The sequence below is a fragment of the Megalopta genalis genome, chromosome 1 (genome assembly GCF_051020955.1).
Source record: "Megalopta genalis isolate 19385.01 chromosome 1, iyMegGena1_principal, whole genome shotgun sequence".
Taxonomy (NCBI): Eukaryota; Metazoa; Arthropoda; class Insecta; order Hymenoptera; family Halictidae; genus Megalopta; species Megalopta genalis.
In genome coordinates, this window is record NC_135013.1 from 25,060,689 (window position 1) to 25,082,580 (window position 21,892).

General features: G+C 39.5%; 1 protein-coding gene across 3 annotated transcripts in view; it reads left to right on the plus strand.

Moving 5' to 3' along the window:
* The first annotated feature begins 5,982 nt into the window (after positions 1 to 5,982).
* Positions 5,983 to 21,892, plus strand: part of LOC117227058 (monocarboxylate transporter 13) — a 237,556-nt gene continuing 221,646 nt past the window's right edge. Inside the window, exons 1-2 of one of the 3 annotated variants that reach the window (XM_033482011.2) lie at positions 5,983 to 6,126; positions 12,696 to 12,857. The gene's annotated coding sequence lies outside the window, so the exon portion shown is untranslated. The other 2 variants (XM_033482098.2, XM_033482177.2) reach the window with 2 other exon arrangements.

Here is a 21,892-nt window from a genome sequence, read left to right on the forward strand (position 1 = left end):
TTCACCGTTCCTCCTCGATATAACGTACGAACTTCTTTCGTTTCCTCTCTCAGGTTCTTGTACGGTAAATTCTTCCCAACGCGCTATAGTATTTTGTATTTGATTGATCGAATTTGCTGTTTGGAAATTGAACACTTTCGCGTGTCGATTAATGTCGAATATTAAAACGGTTAACAAACTGGGGTTCTTTACTTTTGGCTGTCGCTCCAAAATGTAAAAATGGTATTTTTAGTCGTCGTGGATACTAAATAAACTAGTCGCCAATATTTACGCAATATTCAAGTCGTTTTTAGTTCAGTTTGGAAAAAGATATAGTAAGTTCTCCCTAATTGATGCTCAGATTGTGCACAAAAATGGACAATTTGGAAAGAGAGGATACAATTATTATACATATATTATGTATATATATATATATATATATTAGTAGTATTATATAGTATTATACTATTTATAATATAATATTAAGTATATATTTAGTATAGTAATATATAGTATTTAGTATATAGTATAGTATATAGTATTTAGTATATATATAATATTTATTGTAATATTTATATGTATATATATATATATATATATATATATATATATATAGATATATAAATAATATTATAATTGTATATATATATAATTTTTTATACTAAATATTACAAATATTACAATAAATATTATATATATACTAAATACTATATACTATATAAACTATATATAATATTTATTATAATATTTGTAATATAATATTAATTATAATATATATAATATATTATTTTATAGTCATTGATAATCGGTAACTATAAAAACGAGCCGCAAGACTCGAATAATCGCATCTCCTCTTCCCAAATTGTCCATTTTTGTGTACAATTTGAGCGTTAATTAGGCAGAATTTATTGTACCACGGTTTTTTCCCCAGCTACGTTATCGCGGTCAAAATGACCGTTCTCTTATTTTGCAATTCTGCAAACTTCAGAGACTCTCTCATAGAAAATACTTGAATAAATCATTGGAGCTAGTTTTATAATAAAAACTTTGCAAAATCTAAATAATGCCGATCTTCTCGCTGTTATAAAAAATTTGCTCTATCACTGTTTGGTAGGTTTAGTAATAATTTATAATAAGCTACAATAAGCTACAATAAGCGCTCATAGAACGAGACAATCCTCGTGTTTCGTGCTCGTCTTCATTCACTTTCAGTCTTTGATTCTTCTCTTAACGAACTCGAAACAAACTTTGATCATCTTTTCATCAAAATCGAAACAAATCTTGATTCTCCCTTCACGAAAATCTGTATCGGTTAAAAAAGAAAACGAATAACATTCGTATTTGAAAATTAATCTCGCTTAAGAGATTCAAAGAGAACATCGAATGAATTCTGTGTGTTCACATAATTATTGAAAATTCTAACGCACAGCGTGATACTTAGAGCCCTTGAATCCCACTAAATAGGATTTAGTGGGATTAATAAGATAATTAAATATTAATAAAATAAGATAAGATAGGATCTTATCGTATTTTATCGTATTTTATACATTGTCAGCAAAGAACGTCTATTTTGTCGCAATTGTGTCATCGACGATTCGAGGTGTCCTACAAAATATTGGAACGTGATACGACGAACGGTGAACACGTCGTCCGCATTTCCGCGTGTCCTCGGCGAGCCTGATTTCTCGGTGCACGAGAAGAACGAGAGATTTATCCAGACGAAACAAAACCATCGGCACACGCGGAGATACTCTTCATCCCCTGCTCGGCAACGACGACCCTCAAACACCAGGCGAACCCGGCGGCCACCTAGAAACCCCTCGCGATCCTCGTCTCCGTTTTCCAAACACGCTCCGGCACCGTCACGCCAAGGACCAATTAAACCCTCTTCAGGGACAAAAACCTCTGCCCTGGACAAATTTCAAACTGTAATTCACGAAGAGCCCGCCGCGTACCGGGGGGAGGGTAGGGGGGGTACGCACTCGTGGCGCACGCAGATGCGGGAACACTTGGTCGAATCAACATTTCATCGGCCCGTTGTTGACGCTTTCTTTGATAGATAAATAAATTTCGCAGGGAAATCAATTCCGCAAGAGCCGTCAATATTATGAGGGCGGCCGAAACGATTTTATCTGCACCGGCGTGTTATTGTTTCCAGCGCAGCGGCGTGAAGCGAACGAAATCAATTCGGTGCTGCACAGGGTGGCTCGCCGAAGCTGTTCGCAAAGCAATGTTTCCGTTATCTTTAATGATACTCGAAAATGCTAGAGGAACAGATTGCACGGTTCGAAGGGACACGTATTGCGGTGGAAATAGTTTTTTTCTCGAAGGTCATATTTTCGGAGATTTCAAGGTCGTCGATGGTTTTTTAAATGGGATTAGGTATTTCTATCGTTATATCGTGACGGCTAAGATCGAAACGAATCCAATGACCTGTGATAGCATGACCTCCGCGTGACCTTGAGTACGAATAAATTAAGCCTAAAATATTTAGGAATGAACGCGAATGCTGAAATAACTGTAACAGAGAGATCTACAATGAAACAAATTTATTTCGAGTAGATGTTCAAAATTATTACCGTTGGCTTCTGCACATTTTTTAAGTCGCAGCCAATTTCGGCGCGACAATTCAAATTGCGACGATTAGTGTGATGCTCGACCGGTTTAAGGTCACGCGAAGGTCATATTGCTATAGGTCGTTGGATTCGTCTTGAGCTTAGCTATCACGATACAGTGATAGAAATATACGTTTTCGTTTAAAAAAGCATCGATGACCTTGAAATCTCGAAAAATATGACCTCTGAAAAGAAATGATTTCGACTGAAACACGTCTCCCTTCGAACCATACAATTTGTTCCTTTAGCAGTTTTTAGTATCGTTAACGATAACGGAGATATTGCTTTGTAACAGCATTTTAGTGAACCACCCTGTACACCGGGTGGCACAGCAGAAACCGAGTAACTTTGCTATTCATGTTCTAACGAGTCAAGTTGTTCCGTTACTTGATGCTGGATATTGTGTTAGGGTATCGCGAGGCTGTTTCGAGGGGCGGTCGAATTTGGGCAGGATTAAAGCCGGAACAGTGAAAATTATGTCAGACTAGACGAAACTGAACGAAGACAAATCGATTTCGACTAGATAAAATCAAAACGGGTCAAACTAAATCATATATCAGAGCCGCTAGACCGAACGGAATTGATCCAGATTACATTAGATTAAATGCGAAGCAAACTGTGCCAAACTGGACGAAAGCGAGCTAAGATAAATAGAATCAGATTGAACGAGATTCGTTCATTCGAATGCAGATCCGAGCCGGACGAATTGAATCGACTCGGATCGTGGGTGATCAAACTGGACGAAACAGTAGCCTAACCCCTGTATCTGTCTTTGGAATTTTTTTTACAATTTTATAACTGATGGATAACTTCTTGTACATATTTAATAAGCAAATAGATTCAAGAAATAAATCAGTCAATCAAACCAGAACAAACTATACCAGTCAGATTAAGACAAAACAGTAGCCTATATTTGTCTTTGTGTTCTTTTTATTTATAATTTTACGACTAATGGATAACTTCCCATATATATTTCATAAGCAAATAAATTCGAGAAATAAATCAATCAATCAAACCAGAACAAACCATACCAGTCAGATCAAGACAAAACAGTAGCCTATATTTGTCTTTGTGTTTTTTTATTATAACTTTTATTATAACTAATGGATAACTTCCCATATATATTCAATAAGCAAATAAATTCGAGAAATAAATAAATAAATCAAACCAGAACAAATCATACTAGTCAGATCAAGACAAAACAGTAGCCTATATTTGTCTTTGTGTTCTTTTTATTTATAATTTTACGACTAATGGATAACTTCCCATACATATTCGATAAGCAAATAAATTCGAGAAATAAATCAATCAATCAAACCAGAACAAACCATACCAGACAGATCAAGACAAAACAGTAGCCTATATTTGTCTTTGTGTTTTTTTTATTTGTAATTTTATGACTAATGGATAACTTCCCGTATATATTCGATAAGCAAATAAATTCGAGAAATAAATAAATAAATCAAACCAGAACAAACTATACCAGTCAGATTAAGACAAAACAGTAGCCTATATTTGTCCTTGTGTTTTTTTATTATAACTTTTATTATAACTAATGGATAACTTCCCGTATATATTCGATAAGCAAATAAATTCGAGAAATAAATCAATCAATCAAACCAGAACAAATCATACCAGTCAGATGAAGACAAATCGATTTGGATAAAATGCAAAATAGGTCGAATTGAATCCTATATCAAAGCTGTTAGACTGAACGAAATTGATCCAGATTACACTAGATTAACGCTAGATTTACGGAGCACAAAAAACAGCTGTTTTATATTAGTTTATAAAAGTAACAATAAGACATTTATTCTGATCTTTAACAAGTATTATTGTAACATTTGCCGTAAGCACAACATATACATTGAATAAATAACTCACAAATGTATCTTTACGATATGAATAATCGTAAATTAAAATATTAGTGACCTGTCATTTTGACATGTTCCGTAAATCTAGCGTTAAACAAAAAAGCAAACTCTGTCAAACTAGACGAAATCGAACTAAGACAAACAAAAATACAGAAATTTCTCTCTAATTCGCGCTCAGATTCCGCACAAAAATGGACAGACTTGGGAAGAGAAGCACAATTAATCGAGCCTTTCGACTCGTTTTCATAGTCGACGTGCCAGCAACCATAAAAACGTGGCCCCGAGGCTCGAACGATCGCAACTTCTCTTCCCAAATAGTCCATTTCCGTGCGCGATCTGAGCGCGAATTAGGGAGAAATTTCTGTATCTCTGTCTTAGTTCGATTTCGTCTAGTTTAGCAGAGTTTGCTTTTCTGTTCAACACTAGATTTACGGAACCTGTCAAAATGACAGGTCTCTAATATTTTAATTCACGATTATTCATATCGTAAAGATACATTTGCGAGTTATTTATTCGATGTATATGTTATACTTACCGCAAGTGTTACAATAATACTCGCGAAAAAGGAAGAAATATTTCTTATTATAATATTATAATATTATATATTATATATTTCTTATTATAATATTATAATATTATATATTATATATTATATATTATATATTATATATTATATATTATATATTATATATTATATATTATATATTAAATATTATATATTATATATTATATATTATATATTATATATTATATATTATATATTATATATTATATATTATATATTATATATTATATATTATATATTATATATTATATATTATATATTATATATTATATATTATAATATTATAATTGTAGATTAAACGAAATCCAGCGAAACGAATGAACTCGACATAGATATCTCGGCGAATCAGGCCGCGAAACAAATAATATAAAACACGTCAAACCATACTAAACCATATTAGTGAAATGAAACCCGTTCGAACGAGATTAAGCCCGAGCGAGCCAGATTAAGCCAGCTCGTGCCAGATTAAGCGACTTCAAACAAGAGCAGGTCGCGTCGAATCGGTCGTCGAACGCCGTGAAATTATGCGAATGAAACGGGACCGAGGCCGTTTCGACCGGGTCAGCCGAAATCAAACGGGACGGCCGCTCGAGCAAGATCAAACAAACCAGATTAAACAAGATCAGCGCGGAACCGCGGGAGATCGGTGCGAACGAACGAATCGCGCGGCGGGGGCCTCGATCGCCGCGGACACCATCGAAACGGGGGGCCAAGACAGGCCGGAACCAAACGAGATCAAACCAAACAAGCGATCCGGCGTTCCGGTAATCCGAACGAGCGTTGAACGCACTCGACAGCTGGTCCGGGAGTGAAATAAGAGGGAATCACGTGTGCTGGGCGGAAGAGGCTGAAAGAGAGAGGGCCGCGGCAGGCGGCGGTGGGCAAAAGCAGCGTAGGGGATGAACGGGGTTGAAAGGATCGGGATGCTGTGGGCAGAGAGCGGTTTCAGTCGCGCGACGGCTCTCGTCCCGGCCAGTCGATCGAGCTCAGAGCCTCGCGTTGCGAGCCGCACCGCGATGTATCCGTCGACGCGAAACCCGTCGATCCTCCTCGTGATCCAGCCTTGTGATCGTGTGTGACCAGTGGAGACCCGGTCAGTGATCCTCGACTAGCAATCCCAGAACGATCTCGAGGCGGTCCTCTCTCGGTCTCTCCACCGTTCTTCCGAAGAGGGAGAGAGCCTGCAACCACCTGTGCTCGCGAGGCCATTCTCGCGACGTAGAACGCGAGGAGCAGCCTCGCGTGGCTCCGCGAACACACGATCGAGACCTTCCCTCGGGGATTCAGGCCCTTCGCGAGATTAAAGCCGAGCAACGGCAATCTGAACGCCGGTCAGGGTCGTTCCTCTGCCGCTGATCGAAGAGGATCGACTCGCGCCGCTGTCGTCTCGCGACACTTTCCCGGCTCTGCGTTAGCCCGTTATCGTGTCACTGGCTGGAATACTAGCCGGTTCGTTTAATAGTCACTTTTTCGGGGCCTTTTCGATCAGCTCGTTTAGGTCAGCTGTTCCGGCACTTCGCCGAGAAACGTTCGGCAGAGTGTGCTCTGTGTGGAAGTGATCGGTTTCGATCGAGTGGGTAGGAATCACAGTGGCGCGAGCCAGATTTTTCTCATAGCGGGAGGCAGGGAGTGTTATATTGTGTGCTATCGTGTGAATTGATTTTTGAGATCGTTCGCAGCGAAGTTAATTTGTCGCTACTTTGGCACGTATTTCGCTCGTGTTTTTAATATTTATGGTAATCGTGTAATTTATTTCACTCGTCTTTGTAACTTCGACGTCTTATAGTAAGTTTATTGTTTATCTCACTTGTCTTTTTATCATCTTGGCACGTACAGATTACATTTTAAGACGTAAGTCAACATTTTCGGAAATCTCACTTGCCGCACTGTGATTCCAACCCACTCAATCTTCAATCTCCGCTTGTGGATCTATTTGCTGTGGTATTATACCTCCGTCTTTTGCTTTCGTTTTCGTTCTGAGTTCACGGATCAATTTTAATCGAATCGAATTTATTTATCTATTATTATGGGTAAACATGCGGACGAGTGCACGACGTGCAATCTTGCATGCGATCCAACGATCGCAATCTGATCATTTAATCTTCTCACGCAAGAATTCAAACGTACTTTTTCTTGCAAATTGTTGCTGCGAATGACAAATCACACGATTTTTGTTTCTAGGCATCGTGCAATCTTCATTCTTTCCCCTTACGCTCTGCGAAGTGCATTTATTTTATAGTGACCTAACAGCTATTCCAAATCGAAATTGTCGAAATTAGGAAGTCTAATTTACTTAAAATTCGATAATTAGAGATCAGGAACGAATAAGTATACACCACGATTGGAACAAAAGTTCTTGATGCACCGAATGCATCGAACACAGCAAAGCAGAATGCACTCCACGCGTTATACAGTGGTTTATGCTGCGAAATGCATTTATTTCACAGTGACCTATCAGCTATTTCGAATCAAAATTATCAAAATTAAGAAGTCCAATTTATATAAAATTCGATAATTAGAAAATACGAACGAACAAATATATCCTGTGATTAAAACAAAAGTTCTTCTTGCACCGACTGCATCGAAAATAGCAGAGCAGAATGCACTCCACGCGTTATACAGTGGCTTATGCTGCGAAATGCATTTATTTCACAGTGACCTATCAGCTATTTCGAATCAAAATTATCAAAATTAAGAAGTCCAATTTATATAAAATTCGATAATTAGAAAATACGAGCGAATAAGTATATCCCGCGATTGAAACAAAAGTTCTTCGTGCACCGACTGCATCGAACACAGCAAAGCAGAATGCACTCCACGCGTTATACAGTGGCTTATGCTGCGAAATGCATTTATTTCACAGTGACCTATCAGCTATTTCGAATCAAAATTATCAAAATTAAGAAGTCCAATTTATATAAAATTCGATAATTAGAAAATACGAGCGAACAAGTATATCCCGCGATTGAAACAAAAGTTCTTCATGCACCGAATGCATCGAACACAGCAAAACAGAATGCACTCCACGCGTTATACAGTGGCTTATGCTGCGAAATGCATTTATTTCACAGTGACCTATCAGCTATTTCGAATCAAAATTATCAAAATTAAGAAGTCCAATTTATATAAAATTCGATAATTAGAAAATACGAGCGAACAAGTATATCCCGCGATTGAAACAAAAGTTCTTCATGCACCGAATGCATCGAACACAGCAAAGCAGAATGCACTCCACGCGTTATACAGTGGCTTATGCTGCGAAATGCATTTATTTCACAGTGACCTATCAGCTATTTCGAATCAAAATTATCAAAATTAAGAAGTCCAATTTATATAAAATTCGATAATTAGAAAATACGAGCGAACAAGTATATCCCGCGATTGAAACAAAAGTTCTTCATGCACCGAATGCATCGAACACAGCAAAGCAGAATGCACTCCACGCGTTATACAGTGGCTTATGCTGCGAAATGCATTTATTTCACAGTGACCTATCAGCTATTTCGAATCAAAATTATCAAAATTAAGAAGTCCAATTTATATAAAATTCGATAATTAGAAAATACGAGCGAACAAGTATATCCCGCGATTGAAACAAAAGTTCTTCATGCACCGAATGCATCGAACACAGCAAAGCAGAATGCACTCCACGCGTTATACAGTGGCTTATGCTGCGAAATGCATTTATTTCACAGTGACCTATCAGTTATTTCGAATCAAAATTGTCAAAATTAAGAAGTCCAATTTATATAAATTTCGATAATTAGAAAATACGAGCGAATAAGTATATCCCGCGATTGAAACAAAAGTTCTTCGTGCACCGAATGCATCGAACACAGCAATGCATTTATTTCACAGTGACCTATCAGCTATTTCGAATCGAAATTGTCAAAATTAAGAAGTCCAATTTATATAAAATTCGATAATTAGAAAATACGAGCGAACAAGTATATCCCGCGATTGAAACAAAAGTTCTTCGTGCACCGACTGCGTCGAAAACAGCAGAGCAGAACGCACTCCGCCGGATGCGCCGCGGACGTGTAAATCTCTCTCGATCCCTATTTTTCGGCTTCATTGTCGAAACGTTTAAGGGGCGAGAAGAAGGATGCTCGGAGGGTGTAAGAGGATTTTGCGACCGGGTGAATCCTCAGGTGAGAGAGACTGATGGAAACCCGGCCGGGTCAAGGCTACGAGGAGTCCCTATTTCTCTCTTCCTTTTTTTTTCGTCGCTTCTCGATGCGTTCGACGGCTCTCGCCGGAAATAATTGAGGGTTGAAACCGACCGAGGATCGCGAGGAGAGGGCAAACCGTTACCCGGAATGGATTTCGTGTAATTGGCGAAACGAGGGTCACGAGGGGTTGCGCGCGAGAGTTGATCGCAGGGTAATAGGTCGTATAATTGAGCGACAACGTGAGAAATCGTTGCCGGGGGCGCGACACCGTGGAATCCGGGCGGGTTTTTTTCTTTTTTTCCGAGCAAGACCCGGCCGGGTCAAGGCCGGTTCTTAAAGGCGCGCGAGGAAAATATTCGATCGCCATGAAACAGTCCCTCCGGAATTCCGTTGGGAACAGGTGCGGACTATTCTTCATCCAGGATCTCGATTTTCAGAGAATTCTGCCAACTTCTTGGACCATGCCGCGTTCATTTTCAATTAGTCGAACGTGTTCACTTATCAACCCTTTGCGCCCGAAGCCGTTTAACTGTAAATCCGAAATGGTTTTCCTCACAGTATTTCGATTTTGTACGATTTAGTGCCTTTTGCAGACTCGTGCATCGGTCACATATTTAACAGATATTTCAATGCAAACAAATTTGATATTGTAAAAAATATTTTGAAAAGTGATATAAGAATTTTTTGGTGATGCCTCAGGGTCGTCATTTGAGTGCAAAGGGTTAACTTTGACGAATCTAACGCGTAATGGTGCCTTTAAATAGTAACCTATATCAGGTATGATTTTTATTCCGCTCTTTTAGGTTCGATTAAAATTGTACTGCCATCAATATTTAATCATTCCACTAAATACTATTTCTAAAAAAACTAGATCATGGTACGCATTATGCTCTGTAATTCACAGGGTATTTAGCCCGTTTAATTAATGGATAAATAACAATAATAATAATAATAACGAACCATAAATATTGACATGAAACGAACACCAATTTCCTGTCTCTTCTAAAAAATGACTATAATCGATATAATAATATATATAATGATTAGAATTGTTGTGAACTGAAGCATGATGTCACGTAATTATATAATGTACGCTCACGATCGAAACGAAACGTTGAAAAATTCTGACGGGCTGACCGACAAGCGTTCGAAATTTAATTAGCAAACTATTCGGGAATGTGGCAAATAACGAATAATGTCGCGCCTTAAAACGCACGAGAGAAAATCTTCCACGGAAAGTCCTAGGTTACAGATTGGCCCGGGCGAAATTACGTAGCTCACCGAATTTCTTCGGGCAGCCTTTGTTTATGGGGCTGGGGAGCGGCAGCCGTCTCCGGGAAGCATTGTGCGACAGTTTCCGCCGGGGAGAAACAGTTTTCCCTTCACGTTTTTTCCTCCGTTTTTCTATACGAACTCCATACTCCGTCGTTTTTGCGACGGTATCCGTTTATTTCGTTTGCATCCGACGCGGATGACAAAATTATTCAGGCTGCCCGTGGACCCGGGTTACACGCAGCTCGCGTCGCCCCTGCATAGCGTAACGCTTATGCATAACAGACGAATTTACATGTTTTAGTATAATTAAACGCGTTTACCCCTGTACAGGTCGCGATCGTACAAGTGTAACGGGGCGATTTTAATTGAAAAGTTTAGCCGGTTACACGCGGGGACACGCGGCGCGACGATATCGCGAAACAACGCCGCGCGTATGAATAAACCTAACCGCCATTTTGAAACCGATGGAACGACCTTGCGGAGGCTTTGTAAACGAGGTCGTTTCTTGCGGGCGATTATAAAAAGATCGTCGTTGCTGCGTAAGTTCAAGTTTAGACGCGATAAATAATGAAGGAGTTCGAGTTGCTTTTATTTCCGCCAAGCTTTGTTGTTCGTGATTGTAATTATTCATTTAAATGCGAGCTACGACCTATTTCCCCCCCTCCCCGGAACATAATTATTATTTCTAAGAGGATCTCAGGAAGTTTTACGTATTAATATCCTGCTTTATTCTCTCCCTCTCTCTTTCTCTCTCTCTCTCTCTCTCTCTCTCTCTCTCTCTTTCTCTTTCTTTCTTTCTTTTTCTCCACGGCAGTCTTATTAATTTATTGCTTACCGGCGCTTGTTTCACAGTTTTTAATAGCCTGCGATTCATTGGTATAGGATAGATGAGAAAGTTTTTTAATAGCTGCAACAGTTTTACCCTGGATCGACGATGCTGCCTCTGCTGGGCGATTTAATCTTTGGAGGGTATTTCTTAAAATATTCTTTAACATCTTGTTTAACGTATTCTATAAAATATTCTTTAACGTATTCTTTAAAATATTCTGCAAAATATCGTTTGAAATAATCTTCCGGATAAATGCAGATTTCCTTTAGTATCGCAATACGATCAATTTCGAAATGAGGATCTTAGGGTTGTTTAAATAGAAATGATTAAATATATTAAATTTACTTTTATATATTATTTGCAAATATTTTCGACGGTTTATTCGTCGACTCGATCTGTTCCTCAGTATTGCATTACTCTCCTCAAAACTAGCTAGAATTTGTTCGAAATCGAAATCTTCGTCGATCGAACGACAGAAAAATTTTAAGGGTAGTTCGATCGCATAAGTCTCCAATTTTAAATGGTTCTTCACGGTCTCGATAAAATTTCATCGAATGAATATTTGATGGTCAATCTTTTTCCGTGATTGGATATAATAAGAATTCTATAATAGATGTGATTCAATCCACTCCGTTCTTTAATACTAGATCATTTTTCAGGCTCTCGATACAATTTTTCCAACAAACGTGTATTTTCTTTCAAACCCTCTCCGTTGATTGGATGGAATAAAAAATTCGATGGCCGTTCAATCTCTCTCGACTCTTTGGTAACAAATCATTTTCCACGGTCTCGTTACAATTTTCCACGAAATGGACATGCTCTTACCGGTTCTCTTCGTCGATTGGACAATAGAAAAATTCTAAGGGTGCTCCGATTTCTTAATTTCTCCAGTTTTAAATTGTTCGTCAACGGTCTCCCGAGAAAATTTTTCATCGAGTGAATATATTTTATCGCCAATCGAATGCAATAACAATTCTAAGGGTGGTACAATCACATCATTTTTCACTGCTTCGATACAATCGTCTCCGTTGATTCGACGAAATTAAAATTCCGAGGGTGATCCGACGGTTCAATCCTCCGGCATTAAAACATTCTTCGTCGATTTCGGGATCCATCCCCTTGAATCCCCGCTCCTAAGGGTTGCTCGAGGCTCGGCGAGCAGCCGCGTGACTTTCGAAGGTTTTCCGGGTATTCAGGGACCCTGGATTATTGGCATTGTCGATCCCCGGGAGAGGGTGTGGAAAGGGCCAGTGAGATCATGGTGGTGGTAGTGCACGGAGGTAGTGCAGGCATAAACGCGATTAAAAGGACGGCCGGCCTCGCGAGGAAGAGTCGCTTGCCAACTCGGTCGGATTGCTTTCAATTGAAACCGCGTTGTCATTTTAGCGAGGGAAAACGCCGCCGTCTGGCAGCGTCCTGAACACGGTGTTCTTGAACTCTCGACGATACGTTGACCCTCTTCCAGCGAGCTTGAGTGTCGAGTGTCCGCAACACGTTGCTTAAAAGGATTTCCTCCGGAAGATCGCTGTCTCGGCCCATCAACCAACCGTGAGTACTCTTGCAACTTATTTCCTTCTTTTCGAGTCCGCGGTCAGCGTCGAAACCCCGTTCAACCCCTTGACATACAAACAAAACGGAATTTTATGCGTCCGAAAAATACTGTTTAACCCTAGAAAGATAACCATATGACAACGTACGTAAAAGATAACCATACGCTTCAGAGGCGCATGCTTTTCTAAGGCGTCAATTTTATACTAACAATGGATATTTATTTAAGTTAATCTAGTCATTTTAAAGGTTTGGCATTATTGTAAAAATAAAATGCATTTATATTATATTTTTTTATATTTTAAGTAATTTTAAACTTAAATCACTAGACCTCTATGAAAAATTAACAAAAATCAACAGTCTTCGGTTTATGGGAACAAATCCCGTAAAATATCACAAAAAATAGTGTTTTATCCTTACAAACTAGTAGACTATAATATAATCAGTGTAAAAAAAACTATAATATTATAAAAAATTTCTTTAGAGACAGTCATGACAAACGTCTTTCTTGTGTTCACCACAAACTGTCTTTTTGCATTTGGCACAGGTCATCTTTGACATTCTTTTCTTTTTAGACGTGCAAACACTGCAATAACGCCTTTTTTGGCTGAGGGTTCTTCTTCATCATCTGTGGAAGCCTGTACAGCAGATTTTGGAAGAATATTTTCAATGTTGCTTCGCACATGCCTTGGCAAAGTGGGTGCTTCCAGTCTTTGCGTCATCCACGGTGCAGTCAGTTGTTTATTTCGCAGGCGCCTCTGCGACGTAGGTTATCTTTCTCGGGTTAATTTAGCTCTAACTGAACGGCGACGACAGTGTGAATGTGCAAGCTGAGAAGGAGAATGTTTTATTTTGAAATTTGCATCACTGATTTGGGTCTGCAACTTCGTTATTGGCACTGTCGAGAAGGTGGGAGGGCGGGTCATTTCGAATATTGTAAACAAACCAGAATCGACGCACGAGTGAAGCAACTGAGTAATCTAATTAATATACTGCACGGCGTCCGCCAAAAACAGTTTTTGATGAATTAGACTCGTCAGAGTCTACAGTGGCGCATGAAATGAATGACCACCCCAACTCGTCTTTGTATGTCAAGGGGTAAACGTCCACCAATTCTGCAGTCGCGGTCATTCAATTTCCGCGGCGTAGATTCTACAAATTATTCGATTTCATTATTTTTGGCTCGTCAGTGCTGAAGTGCGACTCAATTATTTTTCATTGAATTTGTGATCTAACAATTTTTATCCTTCTTTATAAATCCATGATCGCGGTCAAATTTTGTCGAACGTACATCAACCCTACAGTAATAGTAATTAAATTTTTACGGTGCAGATTCAACGGATTTTTCGATTTTCTTATTTTTGTCTAGTCAATGCCAAAGCGCAAGTACACAGTAAATTATTTTTCATTGCATTTTTACTGTCAGTTGTCTTGCAATTTATTTTATACCTCGCAAGGCCACGATCAACGTCGAACTATATCAAACGTTCATTAACCTTTCAGTAATAGTAATTAAATTTTTACGGTACAGATTCTACGGATTTTTCGATTTTACTATTTTTGTCTAGTCAATGCCAAAGCGCAAGTACACAGTAAATTATTTCTCATTGCATTTTTACTGCCAGTTCTCTTGCAATTTATTTTGTATCTCGCAAGGCCACGATCAACGTCGAACTGTATCAAACGTTCATTAACCTTTCAGTAATAGTAATTAAATTTTTACGGTGCAGATTCTACGGATTTTTCGATTTTCTTATTTTTGTCTAGTCAATGCCAAAGCGCAAGTACACAGTAAATTATTTCTCATTGCATTTTTACTGTCAGTTCACTTCCAATTTATTTTGTACCTCGCAAGGCCACGATCAACGTCGAACTGTATCAAACGTTCATTAACCTTTCAGTAATAGTAATTAAATTTTTACGGTACAGATTCTACGGATTTTTCGATTTTACTATTTTTGTCTAGTCAATGCCAAAGCGCAAGTACACAGTAAATTATTTCTCATTGCATTTTTACTGCCAGTTCTCTTGCAATTTATTTTGTATCTCGCAAGGCCACGATCAACGTCGAACTGTATCAAACGTTCATTAACCTTTCAGTAATAGTAATTAAATTTTTACGGTGCAGATTCTACGGATTTTTCGATTTTCTTATTTTTGTCTAGTCAATGCCAAAGCGCAAGTACACAGTAAATTATTTCTCATTGCATTTTTACTGTCAGTTCACTTCCAATTTATTTTGTACCTCGCAAGGCCACGATCAACGTCGAACTGTATCAAACGTTCATTAACCTTTCAGTAATAGTAATTAAATTTCACAGTTGCGGTTTCTACAGATTTTTCGATCTCATTATTTTTGTTGTTGTATTCTGCGACAATTTGTGTACAGTTTTACGTACGAATTGACATTCAAGTCCATTTTTAGTACAATAAATTCTCTCAAATTGTCTTTCAGCTTGGAAATAAAAATGGACAACTTGGAAACAAGAGATAAGATTATTCGTGTCTTCCACTTGTTTTTTATAGTCATCGAATATCAACAACTATAAAAACAAGTCACAAGGCTCGAATAATCGTGTCTCCCCTCTCAATTCGTCAATTTTTGTTTCTAAGTTGAGGAGCGAACAATTTGGGAGAATTTACTGTATTTTTCACGAGGATCGTTTCATTATAATTATCGCGAAGCTGCAACACGCACAAATATTATCCTTCATCGCCGTACTTCGGATGTTACATGCGTTCACGTAAAAATTGCGCAGATCAAATTCAAAGTAGCAATTCATTAAGACCATCAATGAAGCAAATAAATATTTGCGTAGCGCTCGTGCCTGGAAATTAATGCAGACCATTTTCATTTTGCTGAAAAATCCGCGGTGACGTCATACATCTCTTTCGTCAGACCCGTACATTAACTGAAACAACGAACATTGTCGCGTCGCAAAAATCATGTCCGACACTTGAATATTCCGCCGGTTGAATATTCAATATTTTTGCGGCACGTTCGAACACGTTAGAAGTTACGTCCGTTTTAATAAATCGATACGATTGAAAGATCCGAGGGCAGAGTCGCGGGGCTGACGAGTTTTCCACGCACAGTTGATGCTTTCCGCGCCGGTTAAATGGAAACTGAAATGGAGTGAGCGCGTTAAGCGGCCCATAAAAATGCGAATTCGGGCCCGCGCGAGACAGAAGCACGGTGCCATAGCAATTTTCCGGGGTTTTTATACCGTCGAGCAGATGAGCTCGGTTTACGGGAAGGCTCATTTCCCACGGTATATCGATCAGAGTAAGTTTCATTCGACTGGCTGTGCCGGGGCGCGGGCGAAAAGCGGGTGGGAAAACATTTTTCGACGAGCTCCGCAGCCTCGCCAGATATTCGAACACGTGTACCTTTTACGTCTTCGTGTTGCTCGCCGTACAATCGTGCGCCGCGGAACACTTAAAAGTGCCTGCTGGCTTCAATATTGGCTTTGTTTCCGATTTCTGCCTGATTACGATCCTCCATGAAATTCTTTCGCTGCGCTAACGACGAACGGAGGAGGGAGCGGCGGATGAAAAGAGACGGAGAGAGAGAGAGAGAGGGAGAAAGACAGAGAACGGAAGAATGGAAGAGGGTGAAAGAGAGAGAGAGAGAGAGATGAGTAGATATAGAAAGACAGAGGAAGAGATAGAGACAGAAAGAAAGGAGAGAGAGAAAGAGATAGAGAAAGAAAGAAAGATGAGGGAGAAAGGAATAGCGACAGAAAGAAATAAAGAAAGAGAGAGAAAGATACAGACAGATAGAGAAAAGAGAGAAAAGAAAGTCAGAGAGAGATAGAGACAGAAAGAAAAAAGGGAGAGAGAGGAAGCTAGAGACAGAAAGAGAAAAGGAGAGAGAAGAGAACACAGAGAGAGAGAGAGAGAGAGAGAGAGAGAGAGCTAGAGACAAAAAGAGAGAACAAATATAGAAAAAGTAAGAAAGAATGAGAAAGATAAAAGATAAGGACAGACCGAAAGGAAGAGAGTGGCAGACACAGAGAGAGAGAGAGAGAGAGAGAGAGAGAGAGAGAGAGAGAGACAGAAACAAAAAGTAAGAAAAAGAGAGAAAGGAGAAGAGCGAGAGAGATTAAGAGAGTGAGAGAGTGAGAGAAGGGTAAAAGAGAGAAAATAGAAAAGGAGCGAAGAGAAAAAGCCGCGGCTCCGGCTATTTTCGAAATGAAAATATCGATTGTCGACCGAGAGAGCGCACGCTGACTTCCAACATCGGACGTAGCGTACGATTGTTACATCGTTTTATTATCATTTTTCCTCGGTTTTCATTATCCCGCGGCGGATTACGAAAGTTTGAATATCGCGAAGCGGCCCCGCACGCAATTTCGCGACGATATTAAATTTCCGGCCGTATTTTAATTAAGCCGCGATGACCGATACGCGGCTCCTTTTTATTTTTTGTAAATCAAATTGCGCCGATACGATGCCGAGCGGGAAACGCTCCGCCTGTTTTCCATTTGTTTCTTTCATTCTTGTTTACGTCTGATCCTGTTCACCGGGTGTCGCGTAACGTATCGGTACCAATGTGCATTTCGTTGCCAGAATGTTCCAAATTCAAGCAGATCTAAATTATGTGTACTGTGAGAATGTTCTTTTTAACCCCTTGACGCACCGTTTTCTTCATAGTTACTGCGCCTCGAAAATTTTCGATTGCAATGATTCCTTAGAATGGGAAGAAAATCGATGTTTATCGTGTGTGCCTAAATTTACCGGAATGCTTGGATATTGATGACAAGAGATTAGAATTTTATACAAATTTTAAAGAATCGAGCAATATCTATAGTCATTGCTAGAGTATGTTATAGAGTATATAAAATAACTTATTACCAAAGTTATTACTAGAAATTTTCATCGCGAGCCGGACTCAGCCAAAGTATGGCAAAGGGTTATTAATGTCGTCTGAAAAATATGGAAATGTTAAAGAACGATCGAAATTGATCGTGCATGCGCGTGGATCTCGATTCGACGTACACATCGATTTAAATGAAAGTATCGCACGTCGCAATGATTCTTGAAGCTGTAAATTGCGTACAAGATAAACAAGCGAACGAAAAAGTATTCTGTCCGGAGCATTTGTAATTTCAGTCTCGAGAGTTTGGCATCTTGTCGAACTGAAACGATTATGCGCTTTTGAACTAATTTTAACGGTCTTCGCAACGCGCAAGAGAATTCGTTTCACTCGGAAGCGTCGACCGCTTAGCGAAGCTTCCCGTTCAAATGAAATTGTTAGCGCTTTTTTCCATTGAAAGACAGCAGAGAATTTTGGGGCAGCACATTCCAGCGACACATCCCGCTTCTCTGCGAAACGCGCGCGCACGTTTCAATGTTTTTGTTCTATTTTCAAAGGGTGAAAGTATTTGCAGCTCGCGATAACGAAATCTTTCGAAATTGATCGTATTAAAATTGATTGCCTGTGTCGGAGCTGCCGAAACGTTTGTTGTTTTTTTTCCGTAATAGAAACGTGGCCCTCGAAAAAAAAAAACACCGACGCAGAGAGAAAAAGCGTTCGTAAACACGATATCCGGGAAATCGATGTCCACGGAAATGTTCGGACACGCCTGGCGTCGAATAATAATCATAGATTGGTCTAACGAGCTCGCGCTTTTTCTCTGCAACGAGAAAAATACGTCGGCCGAAGAGACGTTCGAAATATAATTCGTACACTGTCGCGACACCCTGTGAGATCCCCAGAGATCGCGTTTCACCGAACAAATCCGCCATTAAATTTCAAGCGGGAGCGGAGGGGCGAAACGGAAATGTTACGCGACACACGTTTGTCGTTTCCAATTATTTTCGCGCAGCGATACTTCGTTAAGCAGTTCTCGACCGTTAATTGAGTTTTTCGATATATTGTTTATTCTCCGTGCATTGTTGTCGGAGCAATTGAATTTTTGCGGTGAAAAACTGCGTTTTAACTGCGTGAAATCGTTATGGTTTTTCAACCCTGTGAATTGTTCAACGGCAATTGTACAAGGAGTTGCAACTTCCACAGTTTTTATGTTAGCAAGGTATACAAATTCGCAAACATAGTTCGAACATGTATAAACGAGTTTCCAAAACTTCAAAAAGGTTCGTCATTCGGTTAACTAAAAAAAAATTCCCAAATTGTATCTTCCAAACGAGTTGGAAAACAAAGGTACCATTTTCCCGATCGACTAACTATTGTATAACTATGTCCACTGCGCTCCCAGTAAGGTATAAAAATTCACAAACATAGCTCAAACGCATGTAAACAAGTCTCTGAAGTTTCAAAAAGGTTCGTCATTCGGTTAACTAAAAAAAAATTGCCAAATTGTATCTTCCAAACGAGTTGGAAAACAAAGGTACCATTTTCCCGATCGACTAACTATTGTATAACTATGTCCACTGCGATTCCAGCAAGGTATAAAAATTCACAAACATAGCTCAAACGCATGTAAACAAGTCTCTGAAGTTTCAAAAAGATTCATCATTCGGTTAACTAAAAAAAAAATTCCCAAATTGTATCTTCCAAACGAGTTGAAAAACAAAGGTATCATTTTTCCGATCGACTAACTATTGTATAACTATGTCCACTGCGATTCCAGCACGGTATAACAATTCACGAACACAGTCCAAACACACGTAAACAAGTCTCTGAAGTTTCAAAAAGATTCGTTATTCGGTTAACTAAAAAACAAAATCCCAAAATGTACCTCCGCATCAGCCATACGATGTCTCTAAAAATTACAAACAAAATGTAAAGCCAGTCGCTCTCGCGAATAAATTTAGTATGAAACTAGCCAAAAATAGAAATAGAATGAACCTGGAAAATCGTCGACGGTCGCTGCCGTCTCTAGAAAATGTTCTGATCCGAGGCAGCGTTTCCCGGATCCCCTAATCTTGGCTGATCTCTTTTACCTAAAGCTAGGCGGGCGGAGTTTACGCAGCGTCTGTGTTTCCTCTGTGACAGAGCAACACAGGAAAGGGAGAAGAGACGAAAAGGGGGGCGTCATCGGGAGGATATGTAAACATTTTCAGATAATGTTTCGTCGACGATAAAACAATTTCTGGCCATGTCGGTGTGATTACAGCGGAACTGGGTTGCGCTGGGTTCCGCGTGACGCTGCGTGCCCGGAGTGGCACTCGGTGACGCGCCACCCTACCGCACCCTTTGTTCTCCATTTTATGTATTTTTTCCCTCCCGCTCCGGTTTCGCGCGACCCTCCGACGTTTCCGGCGGCGTTTCGTCTGCGGTCTGGTGCTTCACATCCTCGACATCCGGTCAAATTAGGTTTCCTAATTGTTGCGCCGCGAACACGCGATACCGACGCAGCTGGCGGACATGTTGCAACCGAGATTTATTCGAATAAATTGCAAAACGGTCCTTTTTAATAACCGACTGACTTTATTCTCGTTTAGCTCGAGATTTATAATGTACATTTTCTGCCACCGGCAAAGCTTTAGCACGAATATCGATTTTTTAGGCGTGGCACGATTTTTACAACGTTGAAACAAAGAATGCGGATTTTTTTCGAAATAAACTATGAAGTGGTTCTTTTTTGCAATTTTTCGGGGCATTTGACCGATATTTAAAGGGTATGCATGAATTTTCCCGTTGGAAAATATGTAGCGGAAACTGGAATATATACGGGGTGTCTAATTTAAAACCATCGCACTTCGAATCTTATTATCATTAGGACTTTCTTAGGGGTAGATTTCCGTGGGCATGATTTCACCAGTTTTGGAAAGTTGAAAAATTCAGATTGTCATACAAAAGTGCGAGTTCAAAATTAAGATAAATATTATATTATATTTTATTGCATTTTTTCGAATTTTATTTTCCCCGAAACAATGGTGTCTAAATTATAATGTTTGCGCAGACGGTTGCAGTTCTCGAATGGTGTAGAAATCTACCCCGCGAAGCCACTTACGCAAGCTCGAACGGGAAGGTCCTTGAAGGTTAATGGAACTTGTTTCGAAGAGACTTTACGAAAGTCAATTTTCATACTCCGAACAGAATCATAGATTTGTTAATGCGGGACACCCTGTGCATAAACGTTCTGCAGTGTTTTTCGCAGAGAAATGAATGGCGCTCCAAACTTAGAAACGAGAATTTACTACGTCGGTCACAAATTCCCGGCGCTCGTGCCGGAAAAGGTTGTTCAATTTATGTATTTTTTTTCTTTATTACGAACGTTTCAGCTGTACGCGTCGGGTTGGTTTAATTGATCGAATACTTCTCTTTTTTTTCCCCCTGGCAAAAAGGTTGAATTTGCGAGTAGCAGATGTTGCAGTGACCATATGGGTCGCGTTTCTTGCCCTCGGCCGCTTAAATTCCGTCCGTGTGAAATTCGAGTTATGGTTTTAACGCGTTCGCTCGCTGCCGCGTTGGCCGGCTGAAACGGGTTCAACCGGGATTTCGCGATTTCAGTCAGCGCTAAGCCACATTTGACAGAGACCCGAGTCTCACCCGACCTCTACACGCGACTTGAACTTAAGCTACTTCCGAATTCGGGGCCAGATTTAACCTCGGTGCCGGCAGTTTTGTACCGCGCTTAAATCGCGCGCCCGCGGTGACACGTAACTTACGTAGCACCACCGAGAAGACCACCGAAAACAAACGAAACTGCTTCGCACCATCTTACAAAGATAACAAGATCAAGATTTACGCAGGTTTTGCTTCGATGACCTCTGCGAGATAAAAATTGTCAGAGTCGCTTGAGTGTGATAGACGTTTAATTCTTCCAACGCTCAAATGACACATCTTTTTGACAAGAATGTTTAGGATTGTTTATCATTTTATTTGTCAATTTTGTTCAATATAATTGTCAAGGTACTCCTTCTAGAACAAATTACTTTATTTATGAATCTTAATGAAATAGCAATATTTATTCTCTAGTCGAATAACAATGGCAATATTTATTCTCTAGTCGAATAACAATGGCAATATCTATTCTCAAGTCGAATAACAATGGCAATATCTATTCTCTAGTCGAATAACAATGGCAATATTTATTCTCTAGTCGAATAACAATGGCAATATT